This window comes from Filicampus tigris, chromosome 6 (genome assembly GCF_054856515.1).
Source record: "Filicampus tigris isolate MCC_2025a chromosome 6, RoL_Ftig_1.0, whole genome shotgun sequence".
NCBI lineage: Eukaryota > Metazoa > Chordata > Actinopteri > Syngnathiformes > Syngnathidae > Filicampus > Filicampus tigris.
Genome location: NC_141222.1, coordinates 22,597,918 through 22,619,875, shown reverse-complemented (window position 1 = coordinate 22,619,875; position 21,958 = coordinate 22,597,918). Strand labels below are relative to the sequence as shown.

Below are 21,958 nucleotides of genomic sequence, written 5' to 3'. Positions count from 1 at the left end.
ACAGTTGCATGCCATCCTTAGACAATTTTGAATTTAGTTTCACAGATATTTGATTTAATGACTTTGACTTTATACAATCAGTAATTTGGATTTGATGGATTGTTCCATTCTGTGAGCATGTGAGGTCTCTGTTGTGTGTGTGTGTTGTCTTTAATTCTTGTGAAGGATCCTTTCATATTGTGACCTGACCCAGATGGAAGGTAGCCACTTTGTTGTGATCTGAGTGACGGATCATTGAAGGGTTGCAGTCTGGACCCAGAAATGGTGCAAGTCCTCATGACAATGCACAATGTTTCCTCACTCTAATAAATCAAACTTGCGAGCTCTTGACAGTCCCTCTTGGCCGCAAAACCCTTCTTTTTTTTTGTTGTTGTTGCTTGTATCTCACACTCGGGTGGGTGTAATCATTTTAGTCCTCTCGGGTGAATTGTTCTGAAATAAAGTCTTGCCACATGTGGCGAACACAAGAAAGGCAGCGCATTTAGCCAAGTCGGTGAGTCAGGACTCCTTTTCTGGGGTGAAATCTTCACCATATTGTGAAAGTGGAGCATAGTGTTACTGCTGCTGGTAATGAAACTCTGTGTGTGTCACTGTGTGCAATGTTAATTCAGAACATTTTTACTGTAACGTGATTGCTGTTCAAATTGTTAACACGTGGCTCTGTAAAAACTCTGTTGGGTTCAGGGCGGTTCGGTCAACTGGGTTTTCAGAGGGTTCTTTTGTCATTGGACTACTTTGACCTGACTGTTGGTCCATTCTTTTTGCATTGAATGACAGACTGGACGCACCACCAGGCGGTTTTCAATCATACATTGACTTGGAATTGAGTCTCCACCCCTTTCGTGAAAGCCAGTCATGTGTGCTTTGTGCAGTACACATCTAATTATGCAAAGATGCCTAATAGCTTTCCACCAAATGTTCTGGAGGAATGTGGTTTTGGCAAGGATAAAACATTCGTCTTAGATTTATTTGGCATTTAGCAACATCCTAACTTTGCGCATTTCTGCCGTCCATAGAAGTGAATTGGAATCAATGTCCACCTTGGTGAAGATACCCATTCACGATGGAATGTGCAGTGCTCAGAATAAGCCATTTTGTGAGTGGCAAAATCCACGCACGTCTCGTGTTTCTTCATTTTCAAGCAGTCATGTACCTGCAAAATAGAGAGCAACATTGTTTTCGAGAAATAAGCCCAGCTCAACAGGTTAGAATTGTGTTCATTGAAGCACAGCAGAAAGCATGCTGACATGCTTGCTGACATTCTAAATAAAGAATCCCTGATAGTGACATCTAAGTACACCCCATACCGGTAGATGTAAAGCCGGCCAGCGGGACTTCCATCGACTCCTTGCACAGTTGAGTCAGCTGACACCATTGCAACATTGCTATTTAACCAAGGATGTTTGCACACTTTGTATGTAAATAAGCTCCAACTTGGAAAAACAAGTTTATCGCTACCGTGTTTTCAACCACGACTCGCAACGTCGTAGTTGACCTGCCGGATCTGTGAAATAATGGAGCTCTGAATGCTGATTTTCATTTGGCATTGGCAGGAATATAAACGTATATAACGAATAATTTTGGAATGAACTTTGCTTTGTTTGATTTGTTTTTGCACCCAGGCTCCCCCCCCTGCACAAACAGAGCATCTAAATAATGCGTCTTGAAATGAAAAAAGTTTGGGCAATGACTACTCAAAAAATTCAAACAGTAAAGTGCTAATATAAACCGCTAAAGTACTTGATCTGACATCTTTTTTGCAAGGGCAAAGATTCTATTCAGATGTAATTTTGATGGTGCTTTCTTATACTGGGCCAGGGACTCACGGGGTCCAAGAACTGTAACTTGGGTGTCCACAGAATTTATATGATGATTTATACATAAGATATTGTACATACTAAACCAATTTCTCCTCCCAATCTTAGCTTTGGGCCAATCAAAAGCTCAGATACAATTGTGAAGTATGCCAAAGTTAATATCCTAGCAGCACAGAGATCACTAATTTGGCAATATTGACTGTGTTTTTTGTACCGTAGCTCCATTCTGCTTGCAGCCCTGTTGTTACAGGAAGCAGTTCATGTTAGCTAGCGATGATTGATAAATATTGATTTTAATTCAATTGAACACAATTCAACACATCGGAACCATTTAGGGACAAACACTGTGATATTTAGTTGGCGTTAGGAATTTGAACGGGTACTTGGAAAAAATGTATCCCGTGTGAGGACCAAAAAGTTCAAGAACCCCTCCAGTGTAACATGTCTGCATTGTCTATCAGTTTCATTGAACCCTGCAGTACCTGTCCAGGCCCAGATAGGGGCAGTATTTATCAGCCCAGCCTCTATTGACTATGGCCTGTTGAGATGCTGAGCTCGTAGCGCCACGGCAGCCTGTAACGACCTGCTTGTCTGGCTGCTTTGCCCACCTGTCTGCCTCTGACAAGATGGCCTTTAGCCACTCCTACCCGAACAGCTTCCGCACACACACCCTTACCCACTTTCCTCCCCATTAGTTTTACTGCAGTAGCTTCTGGGCAGTTCATTCCCTCCGCGTGTCTTTTGTCTCTGTGCACGCCTGCCAGTTTGGTGCCGTCTGACTCCCCTGCCAAGGGATGTCAGAACAGGTTCTGGATAACAAGCGCCCTGCAGATCACTCACATACGTGAGCTGGGAACAGGGATGGCTGGAGGAGCCTGTGACGGATGAAAGAATATAGAAACCGATACAAAACGGGGGGGGGAACACATCGACGTGGGAACAATAAACTGTGGGCAAAGGAGAGAAACTGACAGTGGCAAGATGTAAGGATGATGGAGTTTGCTTCTTTTCAGGCTTGCATTCTTATGCCGTCCCACTTATTAAATTAACACACACGTACTGTCTGCGGAGCCCAGCGATGATTCTTCTGGGACTTAACATGCGCGGAAACAAACAGGCCGTGACAGTCACACTTTTTCTCTCTCACTGTCTTGTGTACACACACCCACGCACACACACACACACTGTAGCAGCATAATTGTGACGACTTACTGAATCACTGATAAGACAAACACACCATTAGTCCTTCTGACCTCTTTCCCTAATCAATAATTTGTCATTCATGGACATGTCGAAAGATAAATATTTAAGCTTGAATGGGTACTTTTCGGGGCAGCATAGTGGGTGTAGTGGTTTTTACAAATTCCTCATAATCTAGTCTGTAGGACGTCAAATTCTTGAATGTGTTGCCTCAGGCCCTCCGGTGCGGAGCGTTTGTTCTCCCCACCGCTTGCCGGGGCTCCAGCTTCCCAACATTCCGAAAACATGCACGTGTTCTTGGTGTTCTTGGCCAAACCCACATTAAGCTACACTCTCACTGACTACTCATTCAAACACAACTGCTACTCGTAGCGTTAGCTTGCAAAACGGTTGCTCAGATTGTCATTAGTTGATTGTGTTTGAGTATGTGAGAGAATTTTTGCTGGAGCGTGCAAAATCGAAAGTGAGCAAATTAGTACCAGGCCTTCTTTTTTTTTTCCTTGATCAGTAGTGTAGAACCCAGCATCCTCATTCCCCACATTGCTCTGTGCCGCGATAAGGACTTGTAGCTAGCTTGCTTTTACGCCTCCCACGCCCATACACACATTCACTCTGTGCACCATACATCACCCGGGAATCTGGCCTTTTACAGATTACATTAACTTTCCTGTCCGTCTGCCTCGCCCACTTTCTTGTTCACTGTGTCAAATACACACACACAGACCCACTCATGCTACATGATACACAAACTTTACCATTTAGCCCCGCCCCCCCCCGTTCAGCCCGTCTGTTGTCTTTCCATGCCTTTTGTAGCAGCGAGGTTGCAGCCACATGCACGTTCTTAAGTAGCGTTCCAGAGGGGGGTGGCTCATCAGGCCGCACATAAGGAATTTGACCTGACTGTCGCAGCTGATGTCCGCGCCCTTGTGTGTTAATTTGCACCTTCGCAGTAGCTGCTGCGTGACATCAGCTGTTTTCAATCACAGGATCATGCCTGTTTTTCGAAACTGTATTATGTCAAAGTTACAGCTTTGCAATGGCTTAAGGCATCTTCGATGTTGTTCTAAAATGGTCAAACAGACTTGTCATTATCTACTTCTTTAAAGATGTTCTTGTGCCCCTGCTTATCCGCCAGTCGGAAACATGAAACGATGCCTCTCATGCGAACTGGTTTAAACGTACAAAAATATTGCAAAAATTTTTTCAGCGCATGTCTGACAAACAACCAGACCAAATATATGAGAAATTTCAAAAGCTTCCCCCTGAAATAAAATTTTAATAAGGGACGCGTGCATTAAAAAAACGAAAAATAAAAAAACACTGTACAGTTCAAAGCCAATCCCAAAAATGTTTTAAACGTCATAAAAACAGAAGTTATGAGAAACAGATTTTTTTTTTCTCTAGAACGACTTCTCGGGTTAGTTGGCATCGTAATCAATTAATTGATCATTAAAAACTTAGTGGCTTGTGTGAGATTTGTTGTTGATTAATCACTCCCTAGAGTGCACTAGTCAACTAATTTACTGGCTAAAGAAGTTCAGCAACGCATTTCCATTTATTCTTCTCCTTTTTTGTACTGTAAGAAGTGTTTAAACCACTAAACTGTTAACCATACAAGCCGTGAGCTAATCTTATGTAGCATTTATGTTGAACAGAAGCTTTAGTTTCATTCACTCAGATACTTTGGGAATCCTCATAGATAAGTCGCAGTAAAAAGGGAAAGGGGAAACATGTTTATTTATATTTTTCCAGCAGGTTAAATCATAATCCCTGTCATTAGATGTCTCTAAACATGAGACACTGACATAAAACAGGGCTAAGTGTTGGCGTGCTTTGACTTGAACAGTGGGCGTTTAGTGGAACGGAACCTCTATGCTCATGGCTGTGTAACCTGGCACCGGTAGCACAGCGATGGCTGCGAAGCAGACAAACGGCGGGGACACTGTATCCAGGACGAGCAAGGTCGTCTGCAGGTTGATTGAGTGCTCGTAGGTGCGCGTGACCTCCTTCGTAGAAAGAGAGAGGAAGGAGGATGAGAGGCGGGATTCTGTCCTACTTTCGGCTTGTATCTTTAATATTTGCCTGCACAAGCGCTTATATTGAGATAGTTTTATGACGTTCTAGTCAAAAAGATAATAGCAAATGCTGTGATGGCCATTGAGTGTAAGAGGCTATATCATGTTAATCTCTAACTTTGTTTTGTCTCAGTTACTTGTAAATCTTGACCAGCAGCCCCCCCCCCCCCCTTTTTTTTTTTGCTGCTCCTATTATTGTACATTAGCACAGCCATGGTTTCCACACAGCATTAATCACTGTGACAGACAAGGTTGGTGAGTCAGCTGGCGTGCACGTCCATGTGAGTCAAAGGGGCTCCTCCGAGCGAAATGTAACAGACAGGCTCTAAACCTCACGACGGCGTGCAAATGTGAAAATCACAACAGTGCTAATCTAGAGGGCAAAGACGAAGTGTGAATGGGGAAAACTTAAAGGGCTACCTATAGCACATTTACACGTATAGCACACAACACTGGTTAAACGCTTAAACTGTAATCTAGGAAAAGCAAAATTTTCACATGAAAAAAATGACTACATTACAGAAGATTGCAATATGCATGCCAGGCCAGTAGTTCACAATGCCACATGGTTAAGAATAACTTAATGCATGTGAACCAACTGCTAGTCCTCCTGCGTTTTGTCCCAAACAATTTTTTTGTGATTTAAACGAAAGGCCAAAACTAACAGTTGCTTAGCTCCCCAAGGTTTTCTTTGATGGATGGTCTGTTCGCCCAAAACATCAGATAATGTTTACGTAGTGTTCTAATTTGTTTTCTCATAAGATGAATCACACCAAAAGTTAAGCACTCGTTTACGTTCCTAACAATTGCAACACCTGGTTAGATAACTATACTATATTTTGCACCTGAATTCTGGTGGCCATGTGGTATTGCCTACATCAACTATTTAATTTTAATATATCTTAAATGACAACTTCATTACTTATACTATATTCCTGATTTTGTTGGAAGGCTTAAGAATCGCATTAAACGCTACATGCCGACTTGCAGTCATTACCAGGTCTGGTAGAATTCTCTTCTTTGAGAATTCCTTTGAGAGGCTATTTTGTCAATGTCAAGTGTTTAAATTTGGTGGGAAAGTCTTTGGTTGACCCATGTATAAAGGATAAGTGGGGTGCACACGTACTGAATTTTAACATCTTAACACATTTTTAATAGAGAGACTCCACACGTCCACCCATTTATCCATTTTCTTCCGCTTATGTGGACTCGGGTCGCGGGGCAGCAGCTTTATCGGGGAAGCCCAGACTTCCCTTTCCCCAGCAACTTCTTCCAACTCTTGGGGGTATTCCAAGGATTTCCCAGGTCAGCTGGGAGATATAGTTTCTACAGCGTCTCCTGTGTCGTCCCGGGGGCCTCTTGCCGGTGGGACATGGACGGAACACCTCACTGGGGAGGCGTCAAAGAGGCATCCTAACCGAAGCCACCTCATCTTGCTCTTCTCAACATGGAGGAGCAGTGGCTTGACTCTGAGTCCTTCCTGGATAACCGAGCACCTCATCATCTCTAAGCGAGAGCCGAGATACACAGTGGAGGAAACTCATTTCGGCCACTTGTATCTGCGATCATGTTCTTTCGGTCACAACCCACAGCTCGTGATCATAGCAGACGGTAGAGAAGTCGGTAACTCGAGAGCTTCGTCTTTCGGCTCAGCTCTTTCTTCACAACAACGGACCGATACAAAGTTTGCATAACTGCAGATGCTGCACTGATCCGCTTGTCGATTTTCCGCTCCATCCTCCCCTCACTCGGGAACAAGACCCAAAGATACTTGAACTCCTCCACTTGGGGCAGGATCTCATACCCGAGCTGGAGAGGGCACTCCACCCTTTTCTGACTCAGGACCATGTTCTCAGATTTTGGGGTTCTGATTTACATCCCAACTGCTTCACACTCGGCTGCGACCGCTCCAGTGAAAGTTGGAGATCATGGCTCGAAGAAGCCAAAAAGAATTTCATCATCTGCAAAATGCAGAAATACAATACTGAGGCCACCAAACCGGACCACCTCAATGCCTTGAGTGCACCTAGAAATTCTTTCTATAAAGGTTGGGAACAGAATCCGTGCCAAACGACAGTATTGGTAGAGTCCAACCCTCACTAGAAACAAATCCGACTTAATGCCGGCAATGCGGAACAAACTCTGACATTGATCGTACAGGGGGTTCCGTACCCCAAAAGAACCCCTCACAGAACTCCCCGAGGGACACGGCCGAACACTTTACCCAAGTCCACAGAACACATGTAGACTGTTGGGCAAATTCCCATGCACCCTGAAGGACATTGCTGAGGTTTGTCCACTGATCGATGCCAAGACAAAAATCACACTGCTCCTCCTGAATCTAACATTTGACTTCAGATTAGACCTTCCTTTCCAGCACCCTTGAATAGACCATACCAGGGAGGCTGAGAATGTGATCCTCCTGTAGTTGGAACACAGCCTCCATAGGTCCCCTTCTTAAAAAGGGGGACCAGCACCCCTAACTGCCAATCCAGAGGCACCGTCCCATATGTCCATGCGATGTTGTAGAGGCATGTCAACCAGGACAGCCCCACATCATCCAGAGCCTTTAGAAACGCATGTGTCCCTGAGGAGCTTTTTAACCACCTTGTTGAATAAATATTACGTTTTGAAATCAATGAATAATGTTTATCAATTAGTATTTCAAATAAAAAAATAATTGATTATTTTTTCCATCCATAATTACCCAGCCCTACTCTATTAATATCTGGCTTCAGGTCGCTTCTAATTGGCTATCATTCTATTTCACATCACAGTCATAGAGTCCGTTTGTTTTGACCACACACATAAACATTTGCCATCAGTGAACACATTCAACATGTACGGTTGTGAACCCAACGGTTTTGCGAGAAGATCGAGGAGTAAAAATCAATTTTAACACACCCCACATCACAAGATAATCTTTCAGTATAATCTTTCAGTGACATCAGATAAGATAAGATAAGATAAGAAGGCCTTTATGGAATTGGGCCTTTACTGATTTGGGGCAGAAAAATGCAGAAATTTGACCCGTTTGTCAGTATATGTGTACCCTGCTTTAGGGTTAATTTTTTTGACTGAGCAACTTCACTTGACTTGTATTTATAGATAACATATTTGTACTTACCACACTGTATTTACTGTGTGGATCAAAATTCAATTGCATCTCCTAACTGTAGAGGGAGCCCTGGATCATGCAACCCTTCAATTAAAACGGATTAAGCATATCAGTAGAAATAGCCTATATGTGTTCTTTGATTATCATTCTTTCAGGAGCCTTGTTTTTTCCAACAACTCTCTGTAGCACTTGCCTTTGCATATTTTCCCTCCACTCTCCCTGCCTTCAGGACTTGCAAAAAGTCTTTTTTAACTCCCACATGCATGCTCCTTGTTGGCCTCTGTTGCAAACCTCGCTTAGAAATCCAGGTTGTCTGAATTCGAGGAACATCTTTCGCTCCCCCCCCCCCCCCCCCCCCGTGCACTCCTAAAACTTAGCTCCAGGCTGGCTTTTTATTGCCACGCTCAGGATACATGCTTAGGTTTGGAATTTTGCCCGCCGGATGTTTCTAACAGGTGCCCTTATACACCCTCTATCTATGTCTGATGAGAAATGTGCCTATGTGAGGAGCGGGGTTTGTGCGCGTGTGTGTGTGTGTTTTCGCAGGGTCTGCTGCATCCTCTGGGGGGTCATCAGGGGCACTCAGTGTAAACAGATCTTCTTGGGCATCGGCAAATCCCCTGGCTGGAGCGTGTGCGCTTTACTATTCCTTCGTTTTTTCTCTCAAGCACACACAAACACTCCCACTCTTTCACACATATTTCTTATCTGTTGACCAGAAGGTTCACCCTGGCACACAGTCCCCTTTCCCCTGTGTGCCTGTGGGCCTCCGTCTTGCTTCCAGGAAGTGGCTAAAACCAATCTTCAGTTTCCCCTGCCTCGGTTTGAAGCTCCCAGGTGGAAAAAATAGACTGTGCTCTCCGCCGCGCTTGTCCAAATGCGTCCGTACGCTTCAGTGGAAAACAAGCAGCGGGTCACGGGGACACAACAACCTGTGAATACCTGAACCTAAAAAAATGAGGCTAGTAGGTAGAGGTGTCATTCATCAGTTTGTGAGCCAAACAAGGTAGCGACTGAATCTGTGTTATGGTACGGTAAACACTCATTCTCTCTCGCTCAGCTGGTGCGAGGACTCTGAGCTGTCAGATTGTTTTGCTGTGTCTACTTAATATTCCACTCGCGCCGCTCACGTGGAAATCTTTTCTAAATTGGGCTACAATTTAGAACTCGTAAAAAAGGAGAGCAGACACCTCAGAGAGACCGTTATCAATCATGTGATGTATTTTCGCTGCTGCATATGTTGGGCCGCAAGAAGGAAATTTGCTTAATATGATTAAGCACCTTGTTAAGCACTTGAGAGGCTTAATTGGTGTTCATCACAGCCATTCACGAGCTTCATCAGTTCATGTTATCGGTTGTCACACGTGCAGCGGCTCGCCTATTGCCTCTGCTGTGATGGTAAAATATCAGATGACTTGAGCTATGTTCACACTTGTTGACAGGATTGGTTCAATTCAATTGAACTCTGGTACCGTTTCTTTATTATTTTGGTATGTATAATGAAGTTTGAACACACGCATCTCGACTTGAAGCTTGCAATGTGTTGCAGTTCAGGTCAGTTCAGATGAAACTTGAATGCTACAGTGCACGGACCATAATCACAAAACTATAAATTTAGGATACAGCTGTGTCCTTGAGTGACTCCCGGGGCCTTATTTTTTCTGGACAGGCACCCGTGTGCTCGGCGTAAAAACGGACTCCCGTCTACAAAATCATCATCGGCAAAAAAAATAACAAATAGAAGCTTTGTCTTCTTGGGATTTAATTCCCGTTTGTCTACCTAGACTGCTGTGTGTCCCAGTGTTTCCCAACCTTTATTGCGCCAAGGCACTAGTTTTACATTAGAAAAATCCCACAGCACACCACCAAACAAGAATGTCACCAAAAAGCTAGTATATTCTGAAATAATGATATTGTCTTAGTTTGTTTTATGTTAGTTATGTACCTTATGCAATGAAATAGCATTTAATTGTTCTGCCTGTCATTAGACGTCGCTGACATCGCCAGAAAAACGTACATTCATTATAGTAAATAATTGTCAGAGCAGATAAGTGAACTTGACTAACTTCCCCTCAGCACACCTGATGATTTTTATGACACGCTTATCTGCTGCAGCACAGTGGTTGTGAGTTGTGGCGCTCAGCACTGCCATGGGTACCTCCAACAGATTCTGCGAAAGTCCTTCAAAACTTTTCACACAACAGCTCTCTCCTGTTTTTGTGTTCTGGCACAAACCCCTTGTGTGTGTGTGTGTGTGTTTACTGAGTTTCAGGAAGGCTCACTTTGCCAGCAGCTCTGAAACAATAGCGGATGGTTTTCTCGGCTCGTCGGCGCGCTGTGAAGGCCTTCGCCTGCAAATAACTTAACTGAAACTCCGTACTTGCCACCTAATGCTTCTTCTCCTCCTTCTTCTCCTGCTTCTTCTCCTTTTCCTCCTTCTCCACCTACTCCTCCTTCTCCACCCTTCCCTCCCCCCATTCTGATGACTCAGAGAAATGTGCTTGGCTTCTTTCCCGCTGCCAAAACACAAAGCGCTGTCTGATGAAAACAGAGTGAAATCGACAGTAGATTCCTTCTCAAGAAAGGCTGGCATGAGGCTTTTAAGCACTCTCAGATGTGCTGTGTTCAAAAGGTGAAAGCAGAGCGAAGGAGTTTTGGGTGGAAAAGCCAAAGAACTTAAGGTTGTAAGGCTTGAGCCAGAAATCCACACAGTGATAAGTTTGGATTGATGTCCAAGCTAATGTTTTGTTTTGCGAGATAATAGACTTATCATTTCAGATGTTGTCCTACGTCTACAGTTTTCTTCCCTTCTCCTAAAAATGGGACTCCAAAAAACCTTGATGGAAAAGCATACTGTTTATTTAGTAAGTACTGTACACTAAAAATACATCCCGACAGACACGTTCTATAGCTACCGCTTCCCCTCTTTAGGGTCACGGGTATGCCACCTGATTTTGACCGAGACGTGGGGGGGCCCAGCTCTGCATGTACAGTTTACATTTATATTACATAATAATGTTGTGTAATTGATATTGTGTAATTGTATTGCTCAGCCAGTTGTTTTCTCATGTTTTGAGTTCCATGTCTGGTTCTGTAGTTGTCATTCTATTCTTCTTTTTTGACACTGGTACAGTTCTGGATTGGCATCCCTAAAAAGCCAAAGAAAAACTTGTGCGGAATTCATCCTGGTCTAGAAGCTCTCTGAGCTTACTGTCTCTTGAGTTTTGGTGAACTCTAGGTTTTGTTTGACTTCAGAGGCATATTTTTCCATAACATTTTGCTTGATGTTCAAATGTTGTGACTTTTGGGGCATCTTCCTTTAGAGGTTCCATTGACTTGAGCCATCTTAGAGTATTTTTATTCTTTGTCATTTAGCTGAAAAAAGTTTAAATGGCCTTGATCGACCTTTAATGACTGCCTGCCTTAAACTGGAATCTTCCTCTCTCCCACTCGCTACTTCCCTAATGATGAGCTCTTACCAGCCAAAGCGAGGGGCTTCCTCTCTCACCCAAAAACAAAAATATAATAATTATTTGATGTTTCTTTCCAAGTGTGTGTGATCATGTTTCTTCTCTGTTTAGCTTCCCATCATAATCCACTTTAATATTCCCTTTCTTTCTTTATTCATCACTAACATCTGCATGCCAGAGATCTCGCATAACACCCTCTGAACACATCATATTTATCTTTGTGAATAAAAAATATGGCCGCCCCCTCACCCTACATCCAAAACACAACGCCCCACCCCCCGAAAAAAACAAACAAAACTATATAGCATTAGAACACACTGCACACAGATGTAAAGATGTGGCCATCACACAGCTGCAGAATTTCTTGGCACTGTTTTGCAATGTATTCGATATACAAGTTGGCTCTGATGTGCCATATTTGGCTACGCACAATAGCAAGGGTCCCTCAGGGCTCATAGTTTGGCCCTGCACAGTTTCTTCTTCTGTTTATTTCTGCACTCTCAAATATCATCGGCCTGATCGCATCGCTCATCGCCATACTCATGTTAAGAGTCTGAGCGTGCAGCCAACACACACGCAACCCCCCCCACACACACACACACACATAATAACAGGCTCACTGTCACAAATGACACATACACACACAGTAATGATCAAATCTCTTGTGAAACACTAGTGATAAATCTGTTTAAGGAAGTGATACACTAGAAAAGAAAGTGCAAGCTACCTCAGCCATTCTTGGCACAGTTTAAATGTGTGTTCATGACAAAGACAATATTATCACTTCTTTTTATCTATTTACATTTCTCAGGGAATGAATGTAACATTGCACAAAACAGTTGACCTACTAGTTGAGGCAGTGAAGTTGAAGGATTAAGTTGTATTAAAATCTTGTATGTAGTCTAATTTAGTACACTTTTTTTTTTTTTTAAACTAATGTAAAATACAATCTCACATGCTTTGCGCTTACTTTTACACTTCAACTTTAGCAGATAAGAGTGGGAAAAATATAATTATCCGAGGTTTTCTGGCTCAAATTGAAGCAGAGGTGGTACCATCCTGACCATGACATGCATGTATTCTTTAAATTCAACTGACTCAACTGTCTTTGACAGGGAACATTCAGTACTTTAAGTTAAGAGTTCCAATAAGAATGATTATTATCACGTTAAAGCATTCATTTATTAAAACTAGAGCCACAATTCTGAAAGTGTTACCGCGAAAAGCCACATTAAACATATGGGCGCACATAAACTGACCCATCCCGTCCGCCCCCCCCCACTCCCAAGCTCTCTTGCATATTTTGACAAACTTCCCTTCTTTGTATGGCTTTTTAGCTTATGCAGTGTTCAAACTTCCAAGTAAGTTGAAACAAGTGCTTTATTAATTTTGGGAACAAATGTGTCTACTTTTCTGCCTGACCTTTCAAAGAGAGCAACTTGTGCTTGCAAAGTTCAGTCCCCTTTGGAAAATTCCTGGTAGATGTTTGCATGGAGGGAACTGATGTACTGCTGAAGATGTGAAGCCTTGCTCAAATGATGCCAAACACATGAGGCAGAATGAGCCCGCAGAAAACCGACCAGCATATGAGCTCACAATACAGACTAGTTTTGCTGTGTATTTGTGCTGGTGTTGCTGTTTTGTTTTTGTTGCTTGTTTGTTTTTTGTGGGGTTGCCATTACATTCAACAAAAACTGTTAAAACATCTTGTGTTGAACTTCATATTTTTGTTCTGCTCAGATTTTTATTCCCCTCCCATTTTGAGAGTGAACTTGGTAGGCAACACTACTCATTGTTTTTTCCCCTCGATCTCATTTGCCGAATGTAATCTGTTCCATCGCCGCGTTCGGATAAGCCCTTTATCATACGCGCAACAGCCTTTAGAGGGGTACTATTGTTTTTTAAAAAGACGAATGACGTACAACAGAGTGGTACGGATGACGAATAACAGACACTCATTTTTTTAGTAAAATGCCCAGCTCTGGTAACCATCATTTTAAAACGTAATCCTCATTACTGTAAGTATTTTGGAATGGAATATTTGCACAATATACTGTGAGTTTGTGTATACAGTTTATACATTTGCCCTGTGAATGACTGCCAACCGGGTCACAATGTACCCCCGTCTCATGTCCTGTCAGCTGGGACTAGGCTCCAGTTCACCCGAGAGCCTAATGAGGACAAGCACTTTAGAAAATGGATGATCAGCCTAGCCTCCAAATCTTTCACATACAATTGAGCATCTGGTAATTCAGGACTCCATATTTGTTGTCCTCACCGCCAAACGAAAAATACATGTTTCAAATACCATACAAACAGCAAACTCGAAGGTGTTTAATGGCGGCCCTGGCGCAGAGATCCTAGAGTTAGCTGAGAGGCAGACTAAGTGGTGTAAGTGTGTGTCATATGCGTGGGCAGGCTTGTGTGTGTGCATGTGTGTATGTCTATGTGCGTACACTTCTTACAAAAGTAGAGCGACAGCTTGTTTGAAGCTTGCCATCGAGACTACTATCAAACACTGCCGCAACGCTTTGCCTCTTAGCCCTGATTCACACGTGGGCCTACACAGACACAAACAGACGTACACACCCATACAAAGCCATAGCCACCTTTTCTCCGATGTACAAGAAAAGATGGTTATAGTCGATGTGGAAAATTGAATATCCGGGTTTAGGTTCTTTAACCCGCTTGGCAGTCAGACAAGTGTTTTTCCACTGTGCGGTAGCTTTTGGTTAAAAAGTGGCTTTACATGGGTTGGAGAGCCACCGTCAAGGTCCTGGTTCACGGCCTGCCCTAGATTATATGATGACACTTACTGCGGCTCTATAGGAAGTACGAAACACACCAAAGCTAAAAATGCATCAGGGGATTTCCTATGTGAGTCAAACTGCCATCTTGTTCTCACTCGTGGATAACATCCCACCACAGGGTACCTACCTGACTCAAAGCAGTTCTTGCTATTTTCCAAGTAGTAGTAGAAATACTATTTTTATACCATATGGGTGACATATGCCGCTAATTGGCACTCATAGGTCATTCAGATTTGTCACTGATATACGGCGGAAACTTTTTTTTTTCACAGTGGCAATAGACAACCAGCGGTTCCGGTTCAGTTTAGCATGTATGATTTTCTCTCCACAATCCAGATTCTTATTAATTGTGCTGCTGTTTTGCTGTTCAAAGTTGGATGTTCTCCCCTTTAGCGCGGTTCTAGCCGGTCTGTGAAAAGTGTCATCTATTACCTAAGCACTTTATTGCGGTGGTAAAATAAAACAATAATAATAAAAATAATAATACATCAGATTTACATAGAACTCTTCCGGATACTCAAAAGATGCTTCACACTGGATACTAGGGCTGAACGATTTATCGTGCCTGCCAACATGGCCGCAACATTGACACACTTTTTAGTCTGCTCTAGTCTACAGTAAATTCTGTTTATCTATGACAAGAGGGCAGCACAAGCCGGAAACATGCGACCAGTCTCTGTCTGTTGATGGCGCCACACCGCCAGTGAATGGCCAATCCAAACTAACAGATTTTGAAAGATACTATACAAGGGGCGTTTTGAGTAGACTGGATACTATTTTCTGTCTGTTGGTTCCAGGTCCATTAATCGAGGTTCCTCTGTACTTAAAGAATGTGCAATTGTTTGATCTTATGATGATTAAATATGCTGTTGATAATAAGTGGTTCTGAATGTTTTTGCAACTTTGCCTTCTAAGATCCAAACAGAGTTTGATTGACTTACCCATTGTTCTGAGTATTGGTCGAGCCAATGAGTGCTGTCAAAATTTTTTTAGGCCGGCATAGAGAAAATCATGCCCAGTCATGAGAAGTTTCTAGGGCTTGGCCTGGTCAAGTCAAAAGACATTTTACAATCTCCAGCGCCACATGTGAAAAGATTTAGGTGAATTTGTGTTTTGGTAATGGCCACAGGTAAAACAGGTCGACAGTTTCCCTCCCGAGGCATGCCTCCTATGTCTCAGGGCTGTCATCTTTGCCATTTCAAAGTAAATGTGCTGAATAATGGACTTGCCTCCAGGAAGCCGCTATGCAGAACAGGCTACTTTTCCAAGCAAATCTGCTCCATATTCGGTACAACAGTCAAGTGACTATTTCCATAGTATTTGTTACTAACCACCAAATTTAAATCAAGTGCATTCGTTTCTGTGGAAAATCCTGCTAAATTCCTTTCAGAGCAGACTGTGAGTCCTCAAGTTTATAATCAGTACCTGGAAATACAATAGTGTATAATATTCTCTGGTTTCTTAAGCACTAGTATTTTAAGTGAGGCTTTTCATTATACACGTAAATGGACAAACTACTTGATACCTCTACGCTGATTTATACAATACAATACAATACAACTTTATTTATATAGCACATTTTCAAAACAGCTGCATTTATAACCAAAGACTTTAAATATAACACAAAATAACAGTAATATACAACAACAAAAAGGCACCGGTCAGGTGTGTTGGGGTGGAGTAACTCACAGAGTTAAGCTGGGGCGAGGCCATTTTAAGATTTGAAAACAAATAGAAATATCTTATAATGAATTCTAAAATGTACTGGGAGCTAGTGAAGGGAAGCCAGAATTGTGGTTATGTGCTCCCTCTTACGAGCTCCAATTTGGAGGTGAGCGTCAGCATTTCTGAAGTAATGACTCAGAAACATCCTTTTTGTATCCATGTCGTTCCAACTTGTTCACTCTTGACAAAGTTGTGGGGGGGGGGGCATGAGCCCCCAAAGCTGTTTGCCTAACAACAAGAGTGATATTTATTTCTACTGCGTCCAATTCATTTTTCCCATGTGACAAGCTTTCATTGTACATTGCTACTTTAATGTTGAGTTTGTCATAATGATACACATAATAAACTATAAGAGAGGAAACAAATCCACAAGGCATTAAATGACTTTAGGAATAGATCCGCTGTATGATTGCCTTTTCTGGCACTTAAACTGAATGACTGATGTTGCTCGTGAAAACAAGTCAGTCAAATGCATAAATTCCTGTCGTGAGGATGCTGGGAAAAAGGCCAGGGAGGGATTGTAACCATGTGTCATGCGGGATAAAAAAAGTAAGTGACGCTTTGTATGAGGAAGGATGTCTTATTACGCATAAGTGGATTTGGTTTCTTTATGCTTTTTTCTTTTATATATAATTTTTCTCACACGCCTTGGCCACAGTAATGTGGTGTGAACACTTGATGAGGTTTGCTCCTGGTGTTTTTTTCTGTCAACGGCACCAAACTGGTGACTTCCATGCGCTTTGGTTGGGTCTCACCGCAGCTGAAGGCGGAGTTCCTGCTGATGAAGACGAGTTGCTGTTAAGTAGACGATCGGGAGTTTTTGTCAGTAAATGAGTGTTTTGAATGAGGCTTTTTGTTTAAACGTGACTCACCATTCTCGCCGTGGTTGGGAGCCTTGAGGCGGGGTGGAGGAAGGGTGAAGAGTTGATGTTGTCGTTAAGTCATTAGGAGGCTGCAAGTGGAGCTGCAGGGAGATTCTCTGATCAATCTGCCTTTGAAAAACACCGGAAGTAGGGTTAACACTGATCTTATTACTCCCTAGCCAAATGTAATCAATTCATGGGAACTAATACCTTGCATAATATAAATAAATGCAATCAATAATCAATCCCAAGGGCCCTATTTTCATTCCAGCGCAAAGCGTAGTCTAGCTCTGCTCATGCTGCGGCGTTTTCTTTCTTTTGGTATTTTGCTACACTTTGCACAGGTTTCACGGGGCGTAACGGGGTGTTTGCGCCCTTGTATGCCATTGTGGGATGAAATGTAGCCTTTTTTGGCATCCCACATTTGCATTAAAATCAGGGCGGTTGGAGCGAGACACCGAAATAGATTGGCTGGGGTCCATGCATGACATTGGCACGTAAACTGCAAGATCTCCCCTTGCGGATGATGTAGTCGGCTCTGCTTGTAACCACGTGTGACTCCCCGTGTTTACGCCGAGCGCACTGGTGTCAGGCTCCTGCACACCCACGACCCTTGTGAAGATAAGCGGTTTGGATAATGGATGGATGGATGGAGTATAAAGAATAGTAGTTACTGTAGTATGAAAATTACACTTGCAAACAGTCATAACTCTGGTGAAAGAATGCTCATATCGTTATCTCGTATTAGACTTTTCAGGGTGTCCAACTTGCCCATATTGTAGTTATGGTTTCCCTCAAATAGCCATTTTGACTGTCAAACTTTAATAATGTACAATTACTTAGTTGAATGAGGTGTGTCAGAAAAGTGCCAGGACTGGGGTTACGGTTATTTAAAAGAGAATCACAAATTACGTGTTTCGCTCTTGAGTGTGTGCCAGATGATCAACCAGCTCGTCTCCCAAGACATCCTGCGGCATTTGCTGTGTCCAGTGCATGAGAAGAGGGGAGGGTTGTGGAAGGCCAATTTGTGGCTGCTTCTCCATGACAATGCGTCTGCTCACGCTGTCCTGAGCATCTGCCAGTTCCTGACACAGAAAAACATCGCTGTGCTTGAGCAACCTCCCGACTCACCCAATTTGGCCCCGTATGATTTGTTTTCTTCTGTCCCTTGTTTAAGTGGATCCGTTTTGAAGACCTGGACGGCATCAAGACGGCCATGACGATGGAGCTGGACATAATCCCGGAAGATTGCTTCCAGGGGTGCATAAAGGCTGGCGGCCACTTGAAATTAAAGCAATTGTGACACAAATCCTGGAACTTGTCTGACACACCTCATGTAATTACCTACAGATAACAAATCAATAGAGTTTTGAAATCCAAAAAAATAGTGTCCACTGTTGTTCAGTTCATTTAATAAAGGGGTTTGGTAACAACAAATGCTAGCATCGCTCAATGTTGTTAAACGTCAAGATAATTGTCTTCATCTTGGTGCTGATTCGAGCGAGAAACATGAAGTAGACGCACATGACTTGCTTTAGCTGGCAACATAAAATGATGTGGTGGGCCTGTGTCCTACAAAGTTCTTCTCACATTACTTTCACTCGAATTCTAACAACCTTGCAAATAGCAGAAAGTAAAAACACTAAACTAATAACCAAGTGTGAAAATGTAATGAAGGAAAGCCACCTGTTGTATGCAGAGGCAAATACCCACGACTTTTGTTCCCTAGCACTCGCTGTCACCCGGGTGTGAACGAAGCCTCCTCTCTCTGCCAAGTGCCCCCTCCACTCCTCCACTTGCCATGGATGTTTCAAAACCATCTGACCTGGATGTGCTAGCGGCTGCCTATTTTGGGACAAGGATGGCAAAACCGTCTGCTACATGCAATGACCATTGGGGGTGGGGAGCTGTGTGGGTGGGGGGGATAGAAGACTGAGTTTGTGTCGTTTGAGATGATACAAGGAGCAGAAGGGGCTTTATATGCTCTATATGTGTGTGCACGTCTGTTTGTGTGGGGTCAAGTGTTGCTGTGGGCCACAGGGTTTTGATGTTGTAACTGGTGACTGCAGGGGTATGTGTGTATATATATATATATATATATATATATATATATATATATATATATATATATATATATATATATATATATATATATATATATATATATATATATATATATATATATATATATATATAAGTAGAACATTTTGTAAGTAGAGACGTGTTTTCCATGTAAATGCCCTAATCCGTTCCAAGCCCCCCAATATTGAGACATAAATGTTTTATAAAGGTCCGCTGATAGTGTAGTGGTACACATGCCTGAGTTGTGTGCGGGCAGCGTGGGATCGATTCCCGCTCAGTGACAGTGTCTATGTGTGCCCTGCGACTGGCTGGCGACCAGTTCGGGGTGTAGTCTGCCTTCGCCCATTGACGGCTGGGATAGGCTCCAGCAACTCCCCGCGACCCTATATAGGATAAGCGGTTTGGAAGATGACATGACATGACATGTTTTATAAAGCATAAAAATGCATGAAGACATGTAACAAATACATGTTACAATTAGATTATTGCACGATAAGTGAGAGTTGTGTATAATGTAAAAAAACAAAGGAATAAAAATTGATGGGCGCTTACCTTTTAATTGCTGTCCTCATCGCTTTTTGCCCTCTTTGGTTCATGTTCTCTCTCAGTAGTGTTTTTTGCTTGGCGTTTTGTAAAGAACTGATTTAATAACGTGGCGACCGTCGATACATAATGGTCATATTCTTTGGCGAGATCAACCAACCGAGTATCAGCCCATACTTTTACCTTTCGTATCCTGAACTTGTGATGTCAATTTCAGTCGACAAAAGTGACAAAATGGCCGCCCCCTGAGATGGCGAAAAACTGGTGGATTTTTCTGCTTAACTCATATTCTATAAACGCAATATTCATTATGAAAAATGGGTAGATCGACCTTTGCTTGGTTCGACTTAGTCCCAAGGTGAGACCAATTGAAAACCTCTTACTGAGCCAAAATTTCACAATATGCACAGACTTCAAATTTGGTTAAATTCTGAAGTATGCAACAGGTTTCCAGTTTAAGTTTTAAAGTTTTAATCTGGAGCAGTTAGTAGATGCTGCATACCTTTTTGAAGACAAGCTCTCTGTGTTGAATTATTTGTTTTGGCCCTGTGGGGGAGCCTGACGAACAGGTTGAGCGATGCAGCATGCCACACCGAGCGAGCGAGTCGACTGTTTGCATCTGAAACATCATCCTCTCCTGCGTTCACTGGCGCTACATGACTCACATCGAGCCAAACCAGTGGAAGCACCAGCAGCTCACGGGGTGACTCAAGTGGCATCTTGTGAACATGAACTTTCAACAGGGCTCAACTTTTATCACCCTGCATCATACGTGTTCATTTTAGAGCGCCAGGCAGTCGTGTTGCGAGCCCTGTGACGTGCAGTGTAGTCCATTTAACAAACACAGGTCGGGTCAGTGTGTGTGAGTGGGCCAGTTCCTCCTACTATTGCTCTTAACATGTCCCCTGCGCTGGTAGTGTGCAGCGGCCAGTATTGTTCACACTGACAGCTGGTTTATTGAAACCATGTGGCCCACATCAACTTATTGTTAACCAGTGTTTGTGGCATGTGGAAGTTGTTCCACTTTTCCAGTCGATTGTGGGGGAGGGGGTTATAACATCCTGGACTGGTTCGCTTTGGTGAAATATTAATGGGTTTGTGTCGGGTTTCTGACGCAAATGCAATGAAGCTAGGGTGTGTCTGCATGCTTGCAAATGTTTGGCCGCTCCTGGGCGTGGGTCCCTGGTGCTCATCTCAGGGAAAGGTGCGTAGGCCTCGGGAAGCTGGGCTTGATGGATGAAGATGTGAAACATGATGCAGCAAGTAATGGTGGGTGGATCGATCCAAATAACAATAATATCAATACCAACATTAATATTGATTATCGGTCTCATGAGGTTGGTACTGTCTCACTCCTGTATGCACTGCTGCAGTTTTATACAAGAGGTCAGGTCCGTGTGTTGACAGCAGACACACTTTGCCCCCTATTTTGTTTTGATGATGTGCCGGCTGTCACGTGAATCAGCGGCGCCAGGTTAACAGGAAAGTAGGCTCAGCCGGAGCGACCCGCTCATCAACATGTACACACAAACGGTATCGAAAGATGGACCTGAAGGATGGCAGTGAGGAAGAGTGTCATGTGGCTTTATTTTTAGTCCGGAAATGATGCAACGGCAGTCGGCAGCATTAGGAAACATTACAAATTCATTCAAACGTGAACAAAATCATATGTAGAGAACGACGGGCAGCCGGTTAACTCAAAAAGTTTCAATTATGCTTAACTAACGAAATACAAACCCAAAAATTGTTAAGTATACAAAGCAAGTATTTGTATTCATTACCTAGCTTCCACCACTGGCGGCTACATATTAATTAAAAACCACCCAAAAAGAGTTGCCAATTCTATTTGTCAAGAAAAGACACTTGAGACCGCGCTCCCTTATTGAATTCCAACTTCTTGAGCCATTTTCAAAACAGGTACATTGTCTTTGTTGGGTGCAGTTAATCACTTGGTGGGGGTGGGATTCCAAGGAATGTTGTGGTTTGCCAAAACTGCTTCAGGAGCAAAAACACTTAACACAGATTCTTGAGAGATGACTAAGAGCATTAACAACACATAGCAGAGAACAGATGCAATTAAAAGATGGTCTCTTTTTACAGTAATGTTCCCTCATTGACACACGCTGAACTCATTGGCAACAGTCTCGAACCGTCCCCCCGGCTTCACTGTCACTTTGCATACAGACATAAAGTCAAAATACTGTTTTACATGGCAGTTGATAACATTTTCTTTATAGTCTCCTGAGAACTGGAGG

At 42.9% G+C, this 21,958-nt stretch overlaps 1 protein-coding gene and 1 long non-coding RNA gene across 2 annotated transcripts in view; one reads left to right on the top strand and one right to left on the bottom strand.

Moving 5' to 3' along the window:
* LOC147146286 (uncharacterized) overlaps positions 1-21,958 on the top strand; it is a 51,273-nt gene that overhangs the window by 10,466 nt on the left and 18,849 nt on the right. The window lies entirely within an intron of this gene.
* LOC147146285 (uncharacterized) overlaps positions 16,072-21,958 on the bottom strand; it is a 36,429-nt gene continuing 30,542 nt past the window's right edge. The window contains exons 2-3 of the long non-coding RNA XR_015087315.1: positions 17,088-17,207; positions 16,072-17,010 (exon numbers count right to left, since the gene is read on the bottom strand). This is a non-coding gene — a long non-coding RNA (uncharacterized LOC147146285). The remainder of the gene's footprint in view (positions 17,011-17,087; positions 17,208-21,958) is intronic.